Source organism: Nicotiana tomentosiformis, chromosome 7 (genome assembly GCF_000390325.3).
Source record: "Nicotiana tomentosiformis chromosome 7, ASM39032v3, whole genome shotgun sequence".
Lineage (NCBI taxonomy): Eukaryota > Viridiplantae > Streptophyta > Magnoliopsida > Solanales > Solanaceae > Nicotiana > Nicotiana tomentosiformis.
Window position 1 is genome coordinate 107,448,060 of NC_090818.1, and position 27,119 is coordinate 107,475,178.

The window sequence follows — 27,119 nt, forward strand, 5'->3', positions numbered from 1 at the left end:
CTCATAATGCCCATACCGAATTTGAAAAGTCGTCTTAGGGACATCAGATGCCCTAATCTTCAACTGATGGTAGCCAGACCTCAAATCAATCTTCAAAAACACATTGGCACCCTGAAGCTGATCAAATAAGTCGTTAATCCTCGACAACGGATACATGTCCTTGATAGTGATTTTGTTCAATTGCCGATAGTCTATGCGCATCCTCATCGACTATATTCCTTCTTCATGAACAACACAGGCGCACCCCAAGGTGAGACACTAGGTCTAATAAAGCCATTATCAAGCAAATCTTGCAACTACTCGTTTAACTCCTTCAACTCTGGCGGGGCCATACGGTATGGTGGAATAGAAATGGGCTGAGTGCCCGGAGCAAAATCAATACAGAAGTCAATATCTCTGTCGGGTGGCGTCCCTAGCAGATCTGCAGGAAACACCCCAGAAAACTCAAGAACAACTAGTACTGAATCCATGGAGGGAACCTCGGCACTAGAATCGCGGATATAGGCCAAATAAGCTAGACATCCCTTCTCGACCATACATCAAGCCTTTACATAAGAAATAACCCTGCTGGTAAAATGGCCAAAAGTCCCTCTCCATTATAATAGAGGAAACCCCGGCATGTCTAAGGTCACTGTCTTGGTGTGATAGTCCAATATAGCATGATAAGGTGACAACTAATCCACACCCAAGATAACATCAAAATCTACCATATCAAGAAGTAGAAGATCCATGCTAGTATCTAGACCCCCAATAGTAATCACACACGAGCGATAGACACGATCTACAATAATAAAATCTCCCACATACATGGACACATACACAAGAGCACTCAAAGAATCACGAGGCACAACCAGATATGAACCAAAATATGATGGAACATACGAATAAGTGGATCCCGAATCAAATAGAACTGAAGCATCTCTATGGAAAATTGGAACAATACCATTGATAACAATGTCAGATGACTCGGCCTCAAGCCTATCTGGGAAAGCATAACATTGGGGTTGGGTCCCACCACTCTGAACTACGTCTCTGGGACGGCCTCTTGCTAGCTAGCCTCTACTTCTAACGGCATGTCCTCCACCTCTAATGGTCTGACCTCTACCTCGGGTTGCCTGGCCTCTACCCCTAGCTGGCTGAGCGGGCAGTGGAGCAACCGGTGTCAAAATTATGGCACGAGAACCCTACTGTTGCACGCTGCCCTATGACCGGGGGAAAAATCTAACAATGTGTCTCGGATCACCACAAGTATAACAAGCCCTCGGCTGCTGTGAATGCTGACCCTAGAATTGGCCTTGTCAACCTGGGTAACCACTCTGATAACTTTGGATCTAAGGTTCACTAATAGGAGCTGCTAGTGCACTGTAGGCTAGCTGCTTAGGATAAGACACATAAGGACCCCGTCTCCGTGAAGCACTGAATGAAATGGACTAGGAGGATGGCCTCTACCAAAAGTTACCCTGCCTCTAGATGAGGCACAACTGAAACTACCGGAATGACGAGGCCTCTTATCTAACACCGACCCCCTCTCCTGAGCAATAACCAACTCGATTCGTCTAGCAATATCTACGGCCATCTGGAAAGAAATATTACTCCCGGTCTCCTTGGCTATCTGTAGCCTGAGAGTGAAAGTTAGTTCAACAATAAATCTCCTCACTCTCTCCCTCTCAGTAGGAAGCAAGATAGTGGCATGGCGAGCTAGGTCCACAAATTGAGTCTCGTACTAGGTGATAGTTATACAACCTTGCAGAAGTCGCTCGAACTGCCTTTGGTACTCCTCTCTCAGAGTGACAGGAATGAACTTCTCTAGAAATAGCTATAAGAACTGATCCTAGGTAAGTGCAGGCGACTCAGCTGGTCTAGTCAACATATAATCTCTCCACCATCTTCGGGCGGAACCAGTCATCTGAAATGTTGCAAAATCGACCCCATAGGTCTCAACTATACCCATGTTGTGCAACACCTCATGGAAATGGTCCATGAAATCCTCTTGGTCCTCAGAAGATGCATCACTGAAATGAACAGGAAAGAGCATGGTAAACTTATCCAACCTCAACATAGCCTGAGAAGACAAAGCGGGCCTATCACCAGCCTGTGCCGCAACAACTGGCTGAACTACCCCAACTGGCGGGGTTGCTGGAGTCTGATACTGGGGAGCCACCTACTTCGGGGTGTGAGTAGCGGGAGTATGTGCTCCTCCCCCAGCCTAAGAGACAGTTGGCATCACCGGAAAGGTACTAGTCTGGGCCACACTCTCCATAAGGCCCACCAAATGGACTAGAGCATCCTGAAGCACTGAGTGGCTATGAACCCCTTCGGGACCTGAGCTGGTCCAACGGGTACAGTTTGAGCTGGAACTTTCTCCTCAAAATCCACTTGGGGCTCTACTGCGGGTGCTGTTGCTCGAGCTCTACGCTGAGCTCTGCCTCGGCCTTGACCTCTTCCCCTGGTCATAGCTTCCATTGGGGGCTCCGACTCTTGTATGGCTGTAGATGCAGTGCGTGTTCTCGCCATCTGCGGGTGAACAAGAATAGAATGGTTCAATCATCGATGATAGAATAAAATCGCACGATAGAGTAAGAAATAAGTGATATTTTCCTAAACTCTATAGCCACTGAATGATAAGTACAGACGTCTAAGTACCGATCCTCCAGACGCTACTAAGTTTACTCGTGACTCGTGAGACTTAGGCAACCTAGTGCTCTGATACCAACTTATCACGACCCGGAATCCCAACCTCGGGGTCATGATGGCGCCTAACATCCACTTGCTAGGCAAGCTGACGTGAGATAGTTGATTAGCCAAATTTTAACAGTTTAAACAAGGTGATGAAAAATAATGAGAGATAGGAACTCAATCTAATACAACACCAGCATAAGTAATGTAATAGTATCTACTCCCAACGGAGTCACAAGTACACGAGCTACTAGAAATTCTACAAACATAATCTGAAATAAATACAACTGTTTCGAATGAAATGAACAGTAAATAAGGGAAGAGGAAGGGGATGCCAGCAGATCTACCTCAAGTCTCCGTATGCAATAATCCGAGCTGACGTACCTCACGCACTGCTGGGACCAATACCAAAATCTGCACAAGAAGTGCAGAACTGTAGTATGAGTACAACTGACCCAATGTACTCCGTAAGTGTCGAGTCTAACCTCGACGAGGTAGTGACGAGGCTATGACAGGACACTCACATAATTAAATATGTACAAACATGTATATATGTACAACATCAACAAAACAGAGATTTAACAATGTACAATTGGGAGGGGACATGCGGAAGGGGGAAAAGATACGATAATTACAACAGATATGGCATCACAAGATAACCAAATAACTTATCAACCAATGAAGACAGATAAACATACGATATAAAGAGGCACGGCATCACTCTTCGTGCTTTTACTCTCATCCTTACCATGAAATGATGACATAAGTAAAATGAAATGGCATGACATCACCCTTCGTGCTTTGACTCTCTATTTGTCCATATATCAATGAATTATTGGAAAGAATGACATGACATCACCCTTCGTGCTTTTACTCTCGATCTCACCATGTAACAATGAATAAATGATATAGATGGCACGGCATCACCTTTCGTGCTTTTACTCTCGATCTCACCATGTAACAATGAATAAATGATATAGATGGCACGACATCAACCTTCGTGCTCTAATTCTCTTCATCACTATGTAATAATCAGTAAATGAGATAATGAAATGGCACGGCATCACCCTTCGTGCTTTAACACTCTACCTTACCATGTAGTAAAGATAATATAAATTCAGGAGCTAAATAGTGCAGAGAATTTGCTAAACGTCAAATATGATTCCAAGATACCAAACCTCAACTTCCAAAATACTCAACCATTACTAATTAAGAAATAATTATGAAAGAAATGATCAAATAAGTAATAATCTAATCTTAGTATGAATATCATAAATAAAAAGGCAACAAATCACAAGGAAACAAGTACACTCGCATGATTTATCCCACAACAACGCATAAATGCTCATCACCTCACATATACGGTGTACCAATATGTTAATCAAGTAGCAAATAGGCAAACAAGTCCTAATCCCTCAAGTCAAGGTTAACCACGACACTTACCTAGCTCCGCAACCTAATCAGAGCTCAACCGGGACCTTTCCTCCAAAATCTGCCTCCAAACCAATCGAATCTAACCAAATATCGTTCAAACAATTCAAAATAAGTTTAGAAACTACCCATAAATGAAAAAGATTCAATCTTTACTGATTTCGGAAAAAGTAAACAAAAGTCAACCTCGTGCTTGCTTGGTCAAATCCCGAGATTCGAACCAAAACCAATCACCCATTCACCATCGAGCACGGTTATTTAATTAATTTCGAAATTCAACCTCTATTCGAGTTCTAAATCCTAAATTTACAAAAATTTCTAACTCTATCCAAATCCCTAATTTTCTACCATAAAAATCCTAGAATTGATATTGAAAACTTATGAAATGTAATAGGTAATTGAAATAAAGTAGATTAAAGTCACTTACCAATGAATTTAGGAAAAAAATCTCTTATCGCCTCTAGGGCATTTAGGATTGAGAGTTTGAAAGAAATGAGCCAAATCTCATTTTTCCCCTCTTTTACCCAGCCGCAGTTATCGCAATTGCGACACATAGTTCGCAATTGCGATGATCGCAAAAGCGATCAACCCTTCGCAAATGTGAAAGAGTCACTGAGCCTGTGTCGTCGCAAATGCGACAATTTTATCGCAAATGCGAACCAAGGCTGTCCGCAAATGCGAACTATACTTCGCAAAAGCGAAGCAGTACCAAGTCACTCAATGGTTGCAATTTCGACCAAAATCTTCGCAATTGCGAAGATACAGAGTCCGCAAATGCGAAGAATTTCTCGCAAATGCGAACTCTTCCCGACCCAGCCGTAAGTGTCGCAAATGTGACTCATTGTTCGCAAAAGCGAGGCTCGCATTTGCGAGCTAGACCTCGCAAATGCGAGATCTGCAGTTCAGCACGAGAAACAAATATGCATTTGCTATTCTTCTAAGTCCAAAATCACTCTGTAGCCTATCCGAAACTCACCTGAGCCCCTCGGGCTCCAAACCAAACATGAACACAAGTGTCATAACATCATGCGAACTCGCTCGAGCGATCAAAATACCAAAATAACACCTAGAACTATGAATCGGACACCAAAACAAATGAAATTTTCAAAGAAACTTAAGAACTTTCAATTTTTCAATCAGGCGTTCGAATCACGTCAAATCAATTCCGTTTTGCACCAAAATTTATAGACAAGTTATAAATACTGAAACGAACCTATTTCAAGTTCTGGAACCGAAATCCGAATCTCGTAACAATAAAATCAACTTACGGTCAAACTTAGGAATTCTTTAAACCTTTAGATTTCTAGTTTTTAACAAATTACGTTAAATCAAGCTAGGGACTTCCAAATTCATTTCCGGGCATATACCCAAGTCCCAGTTCACGATACGGACCCATCGGGACCGTCTGTTTGCTCAAAACGTTGACCAAAGTCAACTCCAATGAATTTTAAGGCACGATTTCATATTTTATCAATTTTTTCATAAAAAACTTTTGGAAACATGACACGGACTGCGCACGTAAATCGAAGAAGACTAAATAAAACTATTCGAAGTCTCGGAACATAAAAATAAAGGGTAAAGCTATAAATGACCTATCAGGTCATCAAATAATAGCTTTTGTATATAAATACTAACCTACAGCAATGAGAAGATGTGTGCGTGGAAATTCTCACACGAGTTGTTTTAGTCTTATGGCTACGTGTCCTTAAATTTTTTTTTTTTTTCTGTGCCTTTTCTATTCAATTAAAGAAGTGTAATCACTAAGCTTAGACTGTCAGGTCACGTAGATTTCTCGTCATGTCTTAGCCTTCTTCACTAGAAAAGTGTTGTCGGGTGATATGGTAACATCGATTGTATGTTTTTCAAGTCTATGCTTTTTCATTTGATACATCAAATCAAGGCACCATCTCTAATTGAAGCACTACTTCCTTTTACTTATTCTGATGCGTGATTAAATGGTCAAGTGTGATAATAAAAATTGGAATGTTTTATGCTGGTAAGTCACTAAAAATCAGACGCGTGTCTTTTCGGCTCAATAAAGCAAACAATCAACTATTCAATATACAAAATTTATGAACACACACGTTTTCCTGTAGAAAGACAAAAAGGTGATATGATGAAAAAAAAGTGAAATGGAAGAATAACTTGATAAGCGAAAGGGTAAAGTGACATTCTTTTTCAAATATTGTCGCTTAATTGACATAATTTAAGATGTGAAAATTATTTATTGTTTAAAGTTGGATAAAAATTTTATTTTTTAATATGAAGTATGAACAAGAAATACGTTTCACTTTATCTTTAACAGTTAGCCAGAGATATACGTGCAACACACGTACATGAAAACTAGAAAAAATTAAACACATTAGTTATTCATTGATTATTTATTTTCTAAGTCTATAATATAGTTTTTATTCATATTTAACATACTTTTAAAAAATTCATTAATTAATTTATTATTTAACGAATAATATGAACGCATAACTATTTTTTTAATCCATTTTAAATAAATGAAAATCAAAAGAACTATGGTAGTGGTTTGTTCGTACATTGAAATTTCTAAAGTAGCATCACGCTCAAGAGAATCTTTAGATGATTGACTCAAAAGTAAAGTTAGCTAACCGCTTGTTTGGATGGTTGTTACCAATTATATGGTATTGTATTGTTATCCCAAAATAATATTTGTTTTGATTGTTTAGTTAAAATTGATTATATTGTATTGTTAAATCCATTGTTCCGAAACAATGAAAAGCCTCATATTATAAAACAACCAATTTGATATGGTGGAATTGTTTCCTATTTTACTTTCCAACGTCAAAGGCAGTAAGAATAGGTTTTGCCTTCTTTTTTGTTTCATTTTTCACCTACTTTGATTTTAACTCCAATTCTAATTACTTTAATCTCCAATTAGCTGTATAGTATTGGTTGTTTTCAAGTGTGCAAAGTGTTACTTATTTATCTTCTTTTCTTTGTTCTGCCAACTGCACGGTCTTCATCCGTTTCTCTATTATCGTCTTTTATTATTTGTTTTCTAATGATAGTTAATCTTTCATTTTAGTAGAAAGTGATTTCTTAAATTATTTTTATGCGTAATTCTTAATAAATTTAATATTTAAAATAATTGAGGATATTTTAATAAACATATCAGTTACAGTACAGTATGATACTGTAACGACCCGACTGGTCGTTTTGAGCAATTGCACTTTTCTCGGTAGTTTGAGGGCTCGAGTATCTCCGCATGATGTATTATAATTTGCGTAAATCGTCGGTGTTGGTTTTCAAGTTATCCGGAATTGATTTGGAAGAATGAACTTCAAGATTTAAGCCTTGAGTTGGAAGAGTTGACCAAATTTGACCTCTTAGTATTGGATCTCGGAATGAAATTTCGTGAGTTTCGTTAGCTCCGTTGGATAATTTTGGACTTAGGAGCGCGTCCGGATTGTTAGTTAGAGGTCCGTAGTCGAATTAGTCGTGAAATGGCGGAAGTTGGATTTTTGGGAAGTTTGACCGGAAGTGAACTTTTTGATATCGGGGTCGAATTCCGATTCCGAAAGTTGGAATAGGTTCGTAATGTCAAATGTGACGTGTATGCAAAATTTGAGGTCAATCGGACGTGCTTTAATAAGTTTCGGCATCGGTTGTAGAAGTTGAAGTTCCAAAGTTCATTGATTTTGAATTGAGGTGTGATTCATCGTTTCGAGGTTGTTATGCGTGAGTTGAAGTCCCGAGTAGGTCGTTTCATCACATGGAACTTGTTTGTAAAATTTGGCGCCATTTGGAGTTGATTAGATATGGTTCGGACGCTTGGTTGCGATTCTAGAAGTTCTTGAAGTTTCGTTTGATCTTCATGTGTTTTGGCATCCGATTCGTGATTCTAGAGGTTGTTTTGATGTTTTGATCGCTCGAGCGAGTTCGTGTGATATTTTTATACTGGTGTGGGTGTTTGGTTTGGGGCCTCGGGGGCTCGGGTGAGTTTCGGATTGGTTTCGGATTGTTTTCGTTAAACTTTTGAGTGCTGGTTCTGGTTTAATCGCATTTGCGATGTTTTGGTCGCAAATGCGGCTATCGCATTTGCGAAGTAGCCTTGCATTTTGCGAACCTGGGCTGCTGGGCTGGAGTTCGCTTTTGCGAAGAATATCTCGCATTTGTGATGGGCCCCTTTTTCGCATTTGCGAAGCTCTTGGTCGCAAATGCGACCTTAGCAGGAAAGTCTCCAATTCACAATTGCAATATTTTATTCGCATTTGCGAATCCCCTGTCGCAAATGCGACATTTGCAACCTGCTAAATGCTGAGAATTCCGAGACTTAGCTTCATTTTGATATATTTTGAACCCTAGCTTCGATAGGAGGCGATTTTGTGAATGTATTTTCATATTAAATCATTGGATAAGTGCTTCTAATCAATTCTCAACTACATTTCATGATTTTACACAAGATTTAACATCAAATTCATGAGAAATCTAGGAAAAAATTTGGAAATTTTGTCAAAACTTTGAAAAATGGAAATTTGGGATTTGAGAGTCGAATAGGACTCAGATTTGGAAAAAGAATATTTGGACTCGTGAGGCTATGGGTAGTCAAGACCTACCCTTGGACTCGGATTTTGACTGGGGCAGGCCCAGGAGTTGACTTTTGTTGACTTTTTAGAAATTGAATAAAAATCATAGCTTTATTAATTAAAATTGGTTTCTCTTGCATTGTGTGATATATTTAAGCTGTCTTTGGCTAGATTGAGCCGAGCGGAGGTGGATCTTGTAAAGGAAAAGCTAAATTGAGTATTGAATTACCCGAAATGATGTAAGTATTTTGCCGAACTTTATTGAGGAAATTTTCCCTACTATTTGACACTATTTACTACATGCGGGGGTGATACATATATGAGGTGACAAGCATATATGCATGTGCCAGGGTTAACCATGCTCGGGGGTAAATTATGTTATGAATTGTGTCTTGTACATTCACGTGATCTTCTTGCTTCATGCCTTACTTGATTCCTAGATTGTCACGACCCAAAAATCATGCCTGTCATGATGGCACCTATCTCGATACTAGGCAAGCCAACAACCTCAATAAACCATAATTTTATTTTAAAATCCGAAAATATAATAATTAAGTTTAAGAGTAAATTCCACAAATACTAGATATAAAAACACTCCCAAAACCCGGTGTCACTAAGTACATGAGCATCTATAGGGAAGGAGAGACAAGGTCTGCGAAACATAGAAGCTACCTCTGAATCTCTGAAAAATCAACTGTGTGAAAGAATCAATACCCATTGTGTCTGGGATCACCTGGATCTGCACACGAAGTACAGGATGTAGTATGAATACAACCAACTCAGTAAGTATCAATAATAAATAAGGAACTGAAAGTAGTGACGAGCTTCTCAGCTAAGTTCAAATATAGTACTTTCCAACATAAAAGGGTAGGCATGCTCTCAAGTTCAACATTTAAAATTTCACAGAAATCTCATATCAAATTTGACTGAAACATAAAATAATTTTTTTTTCGAAATTTCCAAAATAGTGATATATGACAGCTGAAATGCAGCAAATAATGAAATCAATGCATCCTCTCAAAGCAACAGTCACTCAGTCATCACATTCACTCCAACCTCACAGTCACTCTTTCAGCACAGTCACTCTTTCCTCACAGTCACGCATCACTCAGCACTCGGCACTCGCACTCAGTAGGTACATGCGCTCACTGGGGGTGTGTACAGACTCCGGAGGGGCTCCTTCAGCCCAAGCTCTATATCAAGCCAATCATGGCATATAACAATGAAACATGTTGCGGTAGCGCAGCTCAATCCCATAAACATCCTCACAATTAGGCCCTCGGCCTCACTCAGTTATCAACCTCTCCAGTCTCTCGGGCTCAAGATGTCATGAAAATCAGCCCAAAAATGATAATATGATGTATCAATAAATAGCAACAGAGACTAAGATATGATATGAAATGAATGAACATGACTGAGTATGAAATTACAATTTGAGCATATGATTCAACCACATAAATGACCCTAGTAGGTACCAACAATAACATCGTATGTCTAAGCATGATTTTTAATACGAGTCTCAGCTCAATTTTCTCTAACACGTTGAGAATGTTCGGATATCAACAGATTATTCAACTATATAGCTCCATGGAATTTGACCAAGTCATAATTCCTACGGTGCATGCCCACACACCCGTCACCTAGTATGTGCGTCACCTCAAAACTAATCACATAACACATAATCCAGGTTTCATACCCTCAGGACCAAATTTAGAATTTTGTACTTACCTCAAACCGTGTAATTCTTTATTCCGCTGTGCCCTTGACACAAGAATTGGTCTCCGAAAGCCTCGTATCTAGCCACAATTAATTCCATTCAGTCAATACCAATTATTGTAACTAATTCCATAAGGAAATAATAATTTTCCAATAAAAATTCAAAATTCACTCAAAAATTGCCCGTGGGGCCCACATCTCGGAACCCGATAAAAGTTATAACAAATGAATGCCCATCCAACCACGAGTCCAACCATATAAATTTCACAAAATTCCGACATCAACTCGGCCCTCAAATCTTCAATTAAAGTCTATGAAAATTTCTACCATTTTTAACTCAATCTTTACCCATTTGAACTCAACAATCTTTCCACAAACCTTATTAGTATGTGTATGTATAAATAATACTCTAACACCCAAAAATCATAGTCTTAATCACCCATCTTTACCCAAACTCGAAATTAAAGACTAGGGGTTAGAAACTTACCTCTTGGGTGAAGATCTTGTGATATTTCCTTGTTGGATTTCAAAGCTTGAACAAGATCTTGATGAACAAAGCACTTGAGCTTCTTCCTCTCTCTAGAACACTCTCCTTTCTCTCTAAAAATGTCAGATTTTGACTCAAAAATGGCCCTTTGCGCGTATTTAACGAAGTAGGGTCGGGTTGTAAAAATCCAAAAATGAAGCTCCAGAACAGGATATATGCGACCGCAGAATAGATATGCGTTCCGCATATCGGCCGCACAATTGACTCCAGAACTGGGAAGAACCTGCCTGGGTTTGCGGTCACTATGCGGCCCGTAGACCTGTTCTGCGGTCGCATAATGAACCGCAGAATGGCATCCAAAACGGTCCCTTACCTACCTCACTCTGTGGCCATTATGCGGTCCGTAGAGTGATTCTGCGGTCGCATAATGGACCGCAGAAACACATTTCTCTGCCACAAAGTTTCCTCTACTCCCCAGTGCATTGTTCAACATAAAAAGTTTCCTTTGTACTAATTGATCTACCTCGGCACCACAAAACCTTAATTTCCTTAGCAAAAGTTCTCCTGGGTTGTTACACATAAGTCAACATCCGGTCAACCTTTTCAACTTAAATTCTAAACCTTGGAACTAAGTGTTCCAAATCATTCCAAAACCTCATCGGACCCAAACCATTACCCCCGGCAAGTCACATAACAAATGTAAGGCATAAATTGAGTAGTAAATGGGGGAACGGGATTATAATACTCAAAATGATCGGCCGAATCATTTTCTCCCCCCTCTTAAATAAATGTTCGTCCTCGAACGGGTTTAGAATTATACCTGGAGTCTCAAATAGGTGTAGATATTTGCTCTATATCTCCCGCTCAGTCTCCTAAGTAGCTTCTCCGACTGGCTGGCCTCTCCACTGCACTTTCACTGAAGCTATATTCTTTGATCTCAACTTTCGAACCTGTCGGTCTAAAATAGCCACCGGCTCCACATCATAAGTCAAATTACCGTCCAGCTACACTGTACTGAAATCCAAAATATGAGACAGATCCCCGACATACTTTCGGAGCATGGATACATGGAACACTGGATGAACACCTGATAGACTGGGTGGCAAAGCAAGTTCATAAGCCACTTCTCCGATTTTCTTAAGTATCTCAAAAGGCCCAATATACCGAGGGCTCAACTTGCCCTTCTTTCCGAACCTCAACACACTTTTCATGGGTGAAATCTTGAGCAGCCAACTATGTAAGCAACATCACGGACCTTCCGGTCGGCATAACTCTTCTGTCTAGACTGCGCTGTGCGAAGCCGCTCTTGAATCAATTTAACCTTCTCCAAAGCATCCTGAACCAAATCAGTACCCAATAGTCTAGTCTCACCCGGATCAAACCAACCCACCGTAGACCGACATCGTCTCCCATATAAAGCCTCATACGGAACCATTTGAATGCTCGATTGGTAGCTTTTATTGTAAGCAAACTCTGCCAGTTGCAGAAATTGATCCCAAGAACACCCAAAATCAATGACACAAGCACGTAGCATATCCTCCAATATCTGAATATTTCGCTCGGACTATCCGTCCGTCTGAGGGTGAAATGTTGTACTCAACTAAACCTCTGTACCTAATGCTTGTTGTACTGTCCTCCAAAACTATGATGTAAACTGCGTGCCCCGATCTGAAATGATGGATACTGGCACACCGTGTAGGCGAATAATCTCGCGGATATAAATCTCAGCCAACTACTCCAAAGAATAAGTAGTACCGACTAGAATAAAATGCACGGATTTGGTCAACCAATCCACAATTACCCAAACAGCATCAAACTTCCTCAAAGTCCATGGAAGTTCAACTACGAAATCCATGGTAATATGCTCTCATTTCCACTCCGGAATTTTAAGTCTCTGAAGCAATTCGCTCGGTTTCTGATGCTGATACTTCATATGTTGACAATTTAAACACTAAGCTACAAATCCAACTTAAATTTATACTAATTGATCTACCTCGGCACCACAAATCCTTAATTTCTTTGGCAAAAGTTCTCTTGGGTCGTTACACATAAGTCAACATCCGGTCAACATTTTCAACTTAAATTCTAAACCTTGTTACTAAATGTTCCAAATCATTCCAAAACCTCACCGGACCCGAACCATTACCCCCGGCAAGTCACATAACAAATGTAAGGCATAAATTGAGTAGTAAATGGGGGAACGGGATTGTAATACTCAAAACGATCGGCTGGATCATTTTCTCCCCCTCTTAAACAAACGTTCGTCCTCGAACGGGTTTAGAATTATACCTCGAGTCTCAAATAGGTGTGGATATTTGCTCTATATCTCCCGCTCAGTCTCCTAAGTAGCTTCTCCGACTGGCTGGCCTCTCTACTGCACTTTCACTGAAGTTATATTCTTTGATCTCAACTTTTGAACCTTTCGGTCTAAAATAGCCACCGGCTCTACATCATACGTCAAATTACCGTCCAGTTGCACTGTACTGAAATCCAAAAAATGAGACAGATCCCCGACATACTTTCGGAGCATGGATACATGGAATACTCGATGAACACCTGATAAACTGGGTGGCAAAGCAAGTTCATAAGCCACTTCTCCAATTTTCTTAAGTATCTCAAAAGGCCCAATATACCGAGGGCTCAACTTGCCCTTCTTTCCGAACCTCAACACACTCTTCATGGGTGAAATCTTGAGCAGAACTTTTTCCCCAACCATGTAAGCAGCATCACGGACCTTCCGATCGGCATAACTCTTCTGTCTAGACTGCGCTGTGCGAAGCCGCTCCTGAATCAATTTAACCTTCTCCAAAGCATCCTGAACCAAATCAGTACCCAATAGTCTAGTCTCACCCGGCTCAAACCAACCCACCGGAGACCGACATCGTCTCCCATATAAAGCCTCATACGGAACCATCTGAATGCTCGATTGGTAGCTTTTATTGTAAGCAAACTCTGCCAGTGGCAAAAATTGATCCCAAGAACACCCAAAATCAATGACACAAACGCGTAGCATATCCTCCAATATATGAATAGTGCACTCGGACTGTCCGTCCGTCTGAGGGTGAAATTTTATACTCAACTAAACCTGTGTACCTAATTCTCGTTGTACTGTCCTCCAAAACTGTGATGTAAACTGCGTGCCCCGATCTGAAATGATGGATACTGGCACACCGTATAGGCGAATAATCTCGCGGATATAAATCTCAGTCAACCGCTCCAAAGAATAAGTAGTACCGACTGGAATAAAATGCACGGATTTGGTCAACCGATCCACAATCACCCAAATAGCATCAAACTTCCTCAAAGTCCGTGGAAGTTCAACTACGAAATCCATGGTAATACGCTCTCATTTCCACTCCGGAATTTCAAGTCTCTAAAGCAATTCGCTCGGTCTCTGATGCTCATACTTCATATGTTGACAATTTAAAAACCGAGCTACAAACCCAACTTAAATTTGTACTAATTGATCTACCTCGGCACCACAAAACCTTAATTTTCTTAGCAAAACTTCTCTGAGGTCATTACACATAAGTCAACATCTGGTCAACCTTTTCAACTTAAATTCTAAACCTTGAAACTATGTGTTCCAAATCATTCCAAAACCTCAACGGACCCTAACCATTACCCCTGGCAAGTCACATAACAAATGTAAGGCATAAATTGAGTAGTAAATGAAGGAACGGGGCTGTAATACTCAAAATGACTGGCCGGGTCGTTATATAGATACTAAGAATATAGTATTAAATATTGAAAACTAAGACTTCGTTTATTATGACTTGATCAAATTTGATGGAATTCTGAGATTACATTGATGTGTTTAACTTGGTTATCATTATGCATAATCATTAATATATTGTTGCGGCCGATATTTTTGAGATACTAGATTTTACACTTATGTTGTAGATCATTTGTGAGATTTGTTGGAATACTTGAATAATAAGGTTCTTACGGGTTTATTGAACTATTGTTGGCTTGGGAAGTTGTGATTGGGATTCATTTGGAATATTCATTTAAATACTCTCCTTGACATTATTTATGCTTCCTGCCTTATTTGTCATTGATATACATATGCTTGGTAAGGAAGAGTGTAAAGCACGAAGGGTGATGTCGTGCCATTGTTTATACATTATCATGTGAGGGAGAGGGTAAAGCACGAAGGATGATACCGTTCCATATTATCTGAGAGTAAAAGCACGAAGAGTGATGTCGTGCCATATTATCTGAGAGTAAAAGTACGAAGGGTGATTCCATGCCATATCATTTGTGAGAAAAAGCACGAGGGGTGATGTCGTGCCATGTTATGTGAGTAAAAGAACGAAGGGTGATGCCGTGCCATTGCATTTATATTATCATGTTTTTGTGTTATGGCGAGTTCATGGCACGAAGGGCGTTTTCGTACCAGTGAGGACGTGGGACATGCATTATGTTGTGATATCCTTTTCCTGCAGATATCTTCATGTCCTTACCTTGAATTGTTACTGACGTACTTACAGTTCTTATATGACTTGTCGTCACTGTTCTGTCTTTATTCTCTTTCTCAATTGTTGTTGTGTTGCCTATGCCTTCTACTTGCTTAACTTGTAAATATCATGCCTAATTCCTACTATTATAGTTGCATCCATGACATAACTGTTTTGTTGCACTTAGGTACAAGTCTTCTTCCATGTTAGTCATTCATGTCTCTACTTGTTAACTTATAAAGATCATGTATACCTTTTCTTGTTTGTTATATCTATATTCATGCCTCCACCATGCTAGTTAGTTGAAGTTACATTCATTTTTCTAATTGTTGTCATGACCTTTATGCCTTCCGCCTAGTCTGTTACTGATGTCCTTATGTACATTCTCATTCATTATTACTACTTGTGTATTTCCTACTTTGTCATTTCTATTATCGGTATTTCTGCCCTTCGGTTGGTACTGTTTTACGCATATTTGGTAAGGAGGAGATAAATGCACGAACGGTGTTGTCGTGTCGTTGAATTTGATGTCTTCAGTCTTTCTCTCACACTATGAAAGTTTTGAGGTGATTATTGTGGTTCATTGGGTTTCGCTCTAAAGAAAGGATTGGTCGAGATATTAGAAACTGTTGAATTATGATCTCTTCTAGTACTCTGTTATTGTTTTATACATTCGTTTAGTGCACTCTATCATGTTATACTGTAGTATAGTTCTATTGCTAGATTTCGGCACAGATTTTTTTTAGTGAGCATCTTTTTACTAAAAAGCCCTGTCACTACTTCGACGACTTTAGACAAAATACTTACTGGGTACATGGGATCGGTTGTAGTCAAACTACACTTCTACACCTTGCGTGCAGACTTTTGGAGCGGAGCTGCTGGTGATGTCGGGAGATGGCTCTGAAGATGTTCGTGCATTTCGGATATAGCTCCCACTTGTCCTTGGTGGTTTTAGATTTTGTTAATATGTTTATTTAGCTTTCATATAGATCGTGTAATTATTTGTATCAACTTTGTAAATTCTATGTCCTAGAAGCTCATGATTTGTACTACTAGTTCTTGGGTTAATTTGTAAAAGTTCAGATAATTCTTCTTATTTTTCCTACAAATTTCAATTGAATTGTATTGACTGTTAGTTGGATTACCTAGCGGGTCGAGTTAGGTGCTATCACGACTGGTGATTTTTCGGTCGTGACAGGTGGTATCAGAGATCTAGGTTCATAGGTTCTACAAGTCATGAGCAAGTGTCTAGTAGAGTCTTGCGGATCGGTATGATGACGTCCATACCTATCTTTGAGAGGCTACAATACATTTAGGATATACTTCTCATCTTTCTTTCCTTATCGTGCGGCATTGATTCAGCTTGAAGTGTAACTCTTTGAATTCCTTTCACGCATTTGTATGCGTACATGAGCGCTCGGTATCGGTTGTGCATCGACGACTTGTGAGTCTATGGATGAGATGCAAGATGTGATTCCTGTGTGCTGATGATGGGTCAATCTGGAGGACTTGAGGCCTGGTTTTGACTGCAGCTTGAGCACAGAGATTTCAGTTGTGTGAGCATGTTCTTTTGGACTTATACGTCTCGCAGTGTCCCTATGAGTGGAATTTATGGAAGGAGGGTGGTTGGATGACTAAATGATGAGTAGGATGTGACTGCGGTATATGTTCAGATGATTTGAAGGCGACGAAAAGAGTCTGCTTGAGGTGTAAAAAGGGCTAATGGGTGCTTGATTTCTGTCTTGATGTGACGTATAGTCTCGAGTTATGAGTGTATTAAAATTTTTTGATGTTGTTTAATTGTGGAACGAATTTGATTCTCATGCCACATTGATGAGTTCAGAATCAGGAAGATTAAGCGATGGCATAGCAGTTGTGGCTAGAGTTTAAGATTTACATTGGATGGGGTCAAGGCTCACGGTATTTCTATATCATTGTGGATTATGCATTTCATTAACAGGAAGATTAAGTGGTGGAGGAAATAGCTCTGGATTCACAAAAGGTCTCTTCAGAGCGGGTGCCTCGGTTGTGGTGCTTTGGGTACGAAGAGGAAATGCAACGGCTTATGGGCCTTGAGGCGGTGTGGTTCTTATGCTAGGATCTCTTATGGCGAGCTTTGGGGTAAGGATCATGGTGTTCTCGCAAGGAGGGGTATCAACTTAAGGGTAGTGTGGAAGGAACTCTGAGGAAACAGGCCATTTTGATTGTAAATTGGATCAACATGGTAATGATATGATTGGTTCTTTGAGTAATTATGATGTGGTGGGTCTCCACAGGAGTTTCGTGGAAATGCTCATGGGTTTTGGGCAACTGCGTGGCTTGGTTGAGTTATAGGTATACGGTTCTGATAGCTTGGGTATGTGCAAACGGATTCCAAGGGGTTCTCGATGATTTTTATCACTGTTCTAGGTGAATATTTCCTACTGGAGTGAGGAACGTGTTGCGTATTGGGATTTCCTCCAGGATGAGATCAAATAGAAGGTTTCTAGCTGATCAGGATTGAGTTTTGCATGCGCAAGGTCACGGTTCAGTTTTGAAGGGAAGGTCATAGATTCTTAGACAGCACGGACGATTTCAGATGTTTAGATGGATGCTATTACTACCTAGTGTTTCCTGAGAAGGGTGTGCATTTCAAAAGGCGCATTATGTTTCGACTTACGGATGCATCATTGATATTGTGGTGCTCACATGTTTGGTCGACTGCTGAGATTCAGATTTGGTTATGTGGCACGGAAGAATTATAGAAGTATTCCTCATGGGATGATCGTATTCGAGAAATGAGTTGAGCATTTGGGCAGCAAAGTTGGGATCAGGTAGGGTGATTCATGTATTCCATGGATTTGGAGACTGGGAGTTCTCAGAAGCAGATTGTTTCGTGGTTGTAGACTATGAAATATGGCCAAACCTAGCTAGATGATAGTGTGTGTGTGTGTGATGGTTATATCGTTATGGACTTTTGGAGGACTATTTGTCCGTTCGAGGATGATCGGAGTTGATTTAGGGGCCCATTGATAGGCCCAATGAGGATGCACATTCTGTATCGGATCGGATTTGCTTGCTCCTGCTCAGCTGTTACCCCAGGTATATCGTCGAGCAGAATAGATGCTATTCGTGCCTTGGTCTATGTTATGTGTTCCTCTCTTATGCTATGACGGTTTGTGAGGGTTACATGATTCTTCGTACGCATATTGTAATTTAGTTTAGGCCTCATGGAGCTATAGGCGAGATGGCCTTTGTGATGTTGATTTGCTTATTGCACCATAGTTGTGCTTGTCCTTATCAGTATTATGTGTTACTAATAATTTTTCCCACAGTTATATTTTGTGCACTCTATTGTGCTTGATACCGACGCACATGTGATTAGTGAGCCCGAGTATTATGGCTCGAGGGATACCCTATGTGGACTTATATTATGGGATCGGGTTGCACGCTGCAACGGTACTGTGATGAAATGTAACTCTTGATGTTTACTTCATGTATTTTTGCTTTCACTTTGTTGAAAATAGTTCATAGGGAAAATGCTAAACCTGCTTGCTTAACTTGTTTAGTAGTCTTCTTATTTAACTCATTTACCGTTATATGTCATGTCTGAATTATTACTTGTTGGTGGTCGGGACCGTATTGTGTGGGTTTCCATATGATTATTGTTGATACCTGTCGGTGGGGCTGCTTGTATTGGCTGAGATGAGGTTTCAAGGCTTGAGATTTGCACTATTGTATTGGGACGAGGAAGGTTTGGGAGAATAATACCATATTTTGCTGAGGATTTGGGCAATGGCCCTAATCGGACGAGTGAGTTTCTTGGCTTCTTGATCAGATGAGTGGTTAAGAGGTTATGTGTGTTTCTTTCATCACCGGCAGGGTATGAAGGTTTTGAACGAGGCTCTAATCGATACGAGGTTTGCTACCGGCACCGGGTTTATTGTTGGGCAGTAATGGTGGTTAACAGTTCCTGCTGTGAGTGTCTAAGTGATGGGGCGTATTATGCGATTTCATCTTGGGGTTATGGTTATGACTTAATACAGTTGTTCAGGTTTATACAATGTGTAGATGTGAGATTCGGGGCTTGTAACGAATTTTGGATGTTGGAGATTGGGTTCTAAGGTTAAGGACCAAAGTTGAAGTAAGGATCTCAAGTTATGTTGCGTTGGAAGGCTTATATGGAGCAGGGTGACATGGGATCACCCCCAGGCATATGCATAGTAAGGTTACACCATGGTTTCACATCTTTGGAATGACTCTTGGCACGTTCGAGGACGAACGTATGTTTAAGTGGTGGAGGATGTAATGACCCAACTAGTCGTTTTGAGCAATTACACTTTTCTCAGTAGTTTGAGGGCTCGAGTATCTCTGCATGATGTATTATGATTTGTGTAAATCGTCAGTGTTGGTTTTCAAGTTATCAGGAATTGATTTGGAAGAATGAACTTCAAGATTTAAGCCTTGAGTTGGAAGAGTTGACCAGGTTTGACATTTTAGTATTGGATCTCGAAATGGAATTTTATGAGTTCTGTTAGCTCCGTTGAGTGATTTTGGACTTAGGAGCGTGTCCGGATTGTTAGTTGGAGGTCCGTAGTCGAATTAGTCTTGAAATGGCGGAAGTTGGATTTTTGGAAAGTTTGACGGGGAGTGGACTTTTTGATATCGGGGTCGGATTCCGATTATGGAAGTTGGAATAGGTCCATAATGTCAAATGTGACGTGTGTGGAAAATTTGAAGTTAATCGGACGTGTTTTGATAGGTTTCGGCATCGGTTGTAGAAGTTGAAGTTCCAAAGTAAATTGATTTTGACTTGAGGTGTGATTCGTCATTTCGAGGTTGTTATGCATGAGTTGAAGTCCCGAGTAAGTTCGTTTTGTCACATGGAACTTGTCTGCATAATTTGGCGCCATTTGGAGTTGATTTGATATGGTTCGGATGCTTGGTTGCGATTCTAGAAGTTCTTGAAGTTTCCTTTGATCTTCATGCGTATTGGCATCTGATTCGTGATTCTAGAGATTATTTTGATCGCTCGAGCGAGTTCGTGTGATGTTTTTAGACTTGTGTGGGTGTTTGATTTGGGGCCTCGTTGGCTCGGGTGAGTTTCGGATTGGTTTCGGATTATTTTTGTTAAAGTTTTGAGTGTTGGTTCTGGTTTAATCGCATTTGCAATGTTTTGGTCGCAAATGCGGCTATCGCATTTGCGAACCTGGGATGCTGGGCTGGAGTTCGCTTTTGCGAAGAATATCTTGCATTTGCGATGGGCCCCTTTTTTGCATTTGCGAAGCTTTTGGTCGCAAATGCGACCTTAGCAGGAAAGTCTCCAGTTCGCAATTGCGATATTTTGTTCGCATTTGCGAACCCCCTGTCACAAATGCGACATCTGCAACCTGCTAAATGCTGAGAATTCCGAGACTTAGCTTCATTTTGATATATTTTGAACCCTAGCTTCGATGGGAGGCGATTTTGTGAATGGATTTTCATACCAAATCATTGGGTAAGTGCCTCTAATCAATTCTCAACTACATTTCATGATTTTTTAGAAGATTTAACATCAAATTCATGAGAAATCTAGGGAAAATTTGGGAATTTTGTCAAAACTTTGAAAAATAAAAATTTGGGATTTGAGAGTTGAATAGGACTCGGATTTGGAAACAAAATACATATTTGGACTCGTGAGGCTATGGGTATTCAAGACCTACCCTTGGAGTCGGGTTTTGACCGGGCACGCCCGGGAGTTGACTTTTGTTGACTTGTTAGAAATTGAATAAAAATCATAGCTTTATTAATTAAAATTATTTTCCCTTGCATTGTGTGATGTATTTAAGTCGTCTTTGGCTAGATTGAGCTGAGCGGAGGTGGATCTTGTAAAGGAAAAGCTAAATTGAGTATTGAATTAGCCGAATCAAGATAAGTGTCTTGCCTAACTTTATTGAGGGAATTTTTCCCACTATTTGTCATTGTTTACTACTTGCGGGGGTGATACATATATGAGGTGACAAGCATATATGCATGTGCCATGGTTAACCATGCTCAGGAGTAAATTATGTTATGAATTGTGTCTTGTACATTCATGTGATCTTCTTGCTTCATGCCTTACTTGATTCCTAGATACCAAGAATATAGTATTAAATGTTGGAAACTAAGACTTAGTTCATGATGACTTGATCAAATTTGATGGAATTCTGAGATTACATTGATGTGTTTAACTCGGTTATCATTATTCATAATCATTAATACATTGCTACGGCCGATATTCTTGAGATAGATTTTACACTTGTGTTGTAGATCATTTGTGAGATTTGTTGGAATACTTGAATAATAAGGTTATTGCGGGTTTATTGAACTACTGTTGACTTGGGAAGTTGTGATTGGGATTCATTTGGAATGTTCGTTTAAATACTCTACTTGATATTATTTATGTTTCCTGCCTTGTTTGTCATTGATATACATATGCTTGGTAAGGAAGAGTGTAAAGCACGAAGGGTTATGCCGTACCATTATTTATACATTATCATGTGAGGGAGAGTGTAAAGCACGAAGGGTGATGCCGTGCCATATTATCTGAGAGTAAAAGCATGAAGGGTGATGCCGTGCAATATTATCTGAGAGTAAAAGCACGAAGGGTGATGTCGTGCCATATCATTTGTAAGTAAAAGCACGAAGGGTGATGCCGTGCCATGTTATATGAGTAAAAGCACAAAGGGTGATGTCGTGCCATTGCATTTATATTATCATGTTTTTGTGTTATGGTGAGTTAATGGCACGAAGGGCGTTTTCGTACAAGTGAGGACGAGGGACATGCATTATGTTGTGATATCATTTTCCTGCAGATATCTTCATGTCCTTACCTTGAATTGTTACTTTTTTACTTACGGTTCTTATATCACTTGTCATCACTGTTCTCTCTTTATTCTCTTTCTCAATTATTGTTGTGTTGCTCATGCCTTCTACTTGCTTAACTTGTAAATATCATGCCTACTTCATGCTATTATAGTTGCATCCATGACATATCTGTTTTGTTGCACTTAGGTAGAGGTCTTCTTCCATGTTAGTCATTCATGTCTCTACTTGTTAACTTATAAATACCATGTGTCCCCTTTCTTGTTTGTTATATCTATCTTCATGCCTCCACCATGCTAGTTAGTTAAAGTTATATTCCTTTTCCTAATTGTTGTCATGACCTTTATGCCTTCCGCCTAGTCTATTACTGATGTCCTTATGTACATTCTCGTTCATTATTACTACTTGTGTATTTCATACATTATCATTTCTGTTATCGATATTTCTGTCCTTCGGTTGGTACTGTTTTACGTATATTTGGTGAGGAAGAGATAAATGCACGAAGGGTTTCGTCGTGCCGTTGAATTTGATGTCTTGAGTGTTTCTCTCACACTATGAAAGTTTTGAGGTGATTATTGTGGTTCATGGGGTTTCGCTCTAAGGAAAGGATTGGTCGAGATATTGAAAACTGTTGAATTGTGATCTCTTCTAGTACTCTGTTATTTTTTTGTACATTCATTTCGTGTACTCTATCATGTTATACTGTAGTATAGTTCTATTGCCAGATTTCGGCACAGATTTTTATTAGTGAGCATCTTTTTACTAAAAAGCCTCGTCACTACTTCGACGAGGTTAGACAAAATACTTACGGGTACATGGGGTCAATTGTACTCAAACTACACTTCTGCACCTTACGTGCAGACTTTTGGAGCGAAGCTGCTGGTGATGTCGGGAGCTGACCCTGAAGATGTTCGTGCATTCCGGATATAGCTGTCACTTGTCCTTGGTGGCTTTAGATTTTGTTAATCTGTTTATGTAGCTTTCAAATATATCGTGTAATTATTTGTATCAACTTTATAAATTCTAAGTCTTAGAAGCTCATGATTTGTACTACTTGTTCTTGGGTTAATTTGTAAAAGTTCAGATAATTCTTCTTATTTTTCCTACAAATTTCAATTGGATTGTATTGACTGTTAGTTGGCTTACCTAGCCGGTCGAGTTAGTGCCATCACGACTGGTGATTTTTGGGTCATGACAGATACAGTCAAACCAAACAGAAAAAAAAATTATTTAACAATAACAAACAATACAATCTATCCAATTATTGTATTCATAAAATGATACAATACAATACGATACGATATAATACAATCCAATACAATATATTATGAAACGATGGATAACAATGATCCAAACAAAGTGTAAGTGCTTCTGTATTCCTTTCTTTCCATAATATCAGTGATATGGTTGGCAATTACTCTACGCTTCTCAAATTATTATTTTTCTGTTACACGCTTCTTGAGAAAATAATATTAAGAAGGTATTTTTAATATTTTACCTTTATTTATGTCTTATTAATATTTGAACAATTATAATATTACCCTATTATTGAGATATTTGTAGTATTCAAGAATGATTACTACTAAGGGTAAAATAAAAAAAATAATAATTAAGTTTGTCTTGAAATTGTAAAACTTTGAGACAATTATTTTTAGAAATCATGATCAGTGTTTTAAAAAGCGTTTTCAGGGCGAGCCCTAGGGCGAGGCATACCAAAAATGCCCTGAGCGATAGTGTGGGGTGAAAGTCTCAAAAGACGTACACCCAGCAATTCGGGGCGCACGCCCTGGTGTTTGAGCCGCATTTTTATAGTGAGGCGTAAGCCCCAGAGATTTTTTCAAATCAAAATAAAATTTGTTGAATAAGTCCTTCATATAATACCCAAATTCTCAAAAATCAGCTTATAGTTACTCAAAAGTTTTAAAAATGAATTGAAATATTAAATTTAAAAGTCAAGACCTTTTTTATTGATAGAAGTCCTAATTTATGGTCTTTCTCAATTATTTATCTTGTCCGCTAGTCTGCTACTATCTCCCAAAAGCAACGAATAGTCAATTATTTTCTCAAATACAAAGAGAACTCCCGTTCTCCATCATATCAGCGAGTTCAAAGTTTAAATTGCAGGTTAGTCATTTTTTTGTTCCTCCATATAGAAAACTTTATTCTTTTCAACTCAAGTTACTTGTGCTTGTACGTAACGTATAATGGATTGTTTTGACTTATTTTTTGTGTGGATGGAGCACATCTCTATATATTTTTCACATATTTATAGTTTTTTTCAATTTTTATACAACGTTATATATTTATAAATATTTACTATAATTATATTATTTTATGAAATATTAAAAATTAAATACTTATGGGACTTACGCCCATGTCTCGGGGCTTACGCCTCACTGAAACATATATAAAATGCCTCGTCTTACGCCTACATCTTTTAAAATACTAATCATGATAAATAATTTAAGACGGAGGGAGTAGATTGTACCTTATAAATTTCAATAGTAAATGATCTGATAAAGATGGATTAAAGCACGAATTGGTAATTCTGCTATCAATTTGTGTCTAGTTAATGCATTCGGAGGTTTTCATTACTCCTCGTAATATAATGTGGTCAATATACATAATGTTTACTTTTTCAAAGTGAAGCTGACATAAGGGCTGATATCAAACTATCAGCATTGAGCTCTCTTGTCTTTTCTTGTTTGACTATTTGGACATCATTAAATTTTTATGTTAATATTTTCAGCTGCACTTTAGGGTTGCTAGAGTCGCAATAGATTTCAGAAGAGCCTTTCATCTAGTTAGGAGTTTTAACAGGGAAATTTGATCTCCTATAGAAAAGTTTATACCCTATTTATTATAAATAAAAATCCTTTTAAAATATTATTTTATATAACTATCTTTTAGTTTTTATAGCAAAATATATATTTATGGTCACTCCTTATGGTTAAGCCATAAAATACGGTGTCTAATATTTTTCTCTCATATTCTTTCAGTTTATTCTCTCACTAAATTACCGCACAGTTCTCTCTCCACAAAATTCTTAATTCTCTCTCAACGTTCTCTCTCACACAGCATTGTCCTCCCCATTGTTGAAGCACGATTCTCCTTTATCAGCGTCATTGTTTTTCTTAATTTTTAATTTTTTTTTGCTCCAAACAATTGTGATAAGTGTTAAAGTTTTTAGCTTTTGGCCGGTTAAAGCTTCTTCTTTTTCTCTTTAATATTTTTTTAAAAATATTCACCATTGTTTAGTTTTCATAAGAAACTTGAAATTTCCTCTTCAATGGCTGATTCAACAACCCAGAAGAGGGTTACCAGAGGTATACCCACCAAAGTACTAAATTTCGATGGGCCATCTTTCGATTTGCAAATCACTCAAGCGGAACTAATATTTGCAGGTTCATTAGTAACCACTGAAGCCGAATTGAGAACAAAAATACACAATGACCCTACGAAACAAGGTCAAGTTGTGAAATTTTCAAAAAAATCAACACTTCCTGATGTGAAAAAGAGAAGAAAACCCATGGGTGATGCTTCAGAGAGTAAGGGAAAAGAGGTCGCTAAAGGAACTAGCTCGAAAATACAGAACGACAAGGTAATTATATATGTATTTATATATATTCGAGTCCTCATACATTGATTATTAGCTTGTACATTGGTTGTCTCTTCTTGTATGTATGTATTTATATGCATTCGATATTTCCTACATTGTTTTTTACTTTTTTACAATGATTTTGGACTGTTGTAGTTAGATGTATTTATATGTATTTTAGTTCATTCAACAACATTTTTAAATACACTAGTTGTTCTGTATTTAGTTATGTATTCACCCTAAATGTATTCATATGTATTCTCAAGCCAACCGTATTCTGTTGTATTTAAAACAACAGTCAATGCCATAACTCATAATTTTTGTGGTAAATATCAGTGCATTATGTTGTATTTCATAACTGAATTATGTATTTAACATAAATTTATAATCTTATATATATAAATTGTATTTAACTGTGTCAATCTTCTTTTTTCAGGGATGGTGGGTTGTATGTCACAGCATACGCAGAATATTTGAGCACTTATGGATTGGTTCCACAAACAACCTTTTATGTCAATTTACTCTGTCAAAGATATGTTGCCCTCCTTGGGGACTATACTATGCGGAAGATAGACGCTGATGCCATAAGCGACAATGAAGCACCCGCAAAGATTGTTAGGCAAATCACAGCTTCGAATACTTCTGTGAAGATAGTTTTAGAATAGTTTTCTGTAAATCAGATTGTGTTTGCAGCTTATTACTGAATACATCATGATTTTACTCAATATTTGTTGTTTTTGAATACATGAATGTATTTTGTCTTTAAGGTGTTAGTGAATGAAACCATAACAGTCTTTAAGTTATGATATTAATTCATATATTATGTTATAATTATGTATTAATAATTATCTGCATACTTCTATTATGTATTTATATAGTTGTATTATGCTGATACATATCCCTGTTATATTCAGCATAATTCAATGGTTTTAAATCCCTGCTATAATCCAGCTATATTCTGCAATATTTGAATGATAGGCAGTAGTGTATTCAATTGTATTTTACTGTATTTTTTAAATTTCAATGATAGACAGTGTTGTATTCAATGGTTGTGTATAAATGTCCTCCTATATATATGTCTTGTTATATTCAGCATAATTCAATTGCATACAGATACAAAAACTATCTTTCAAGCTATATTAACATAATTCAATTGCATACAGATACAAAAACTATCTTTCAAGCTATATTAAAAAGTCAAAACACCATATTTAATGTTAATCTAACTTGTATTTTTTTACTATATTTTAGTGTATTTAAATGATAGACAGTGTTGTATTCATTATGTTGTATTCATTGTATTTTACTATATTTGTTATATTTTCAGACTTAGCTATGTTCAAATGATCATATTTTGTTTATATTTCTTAACG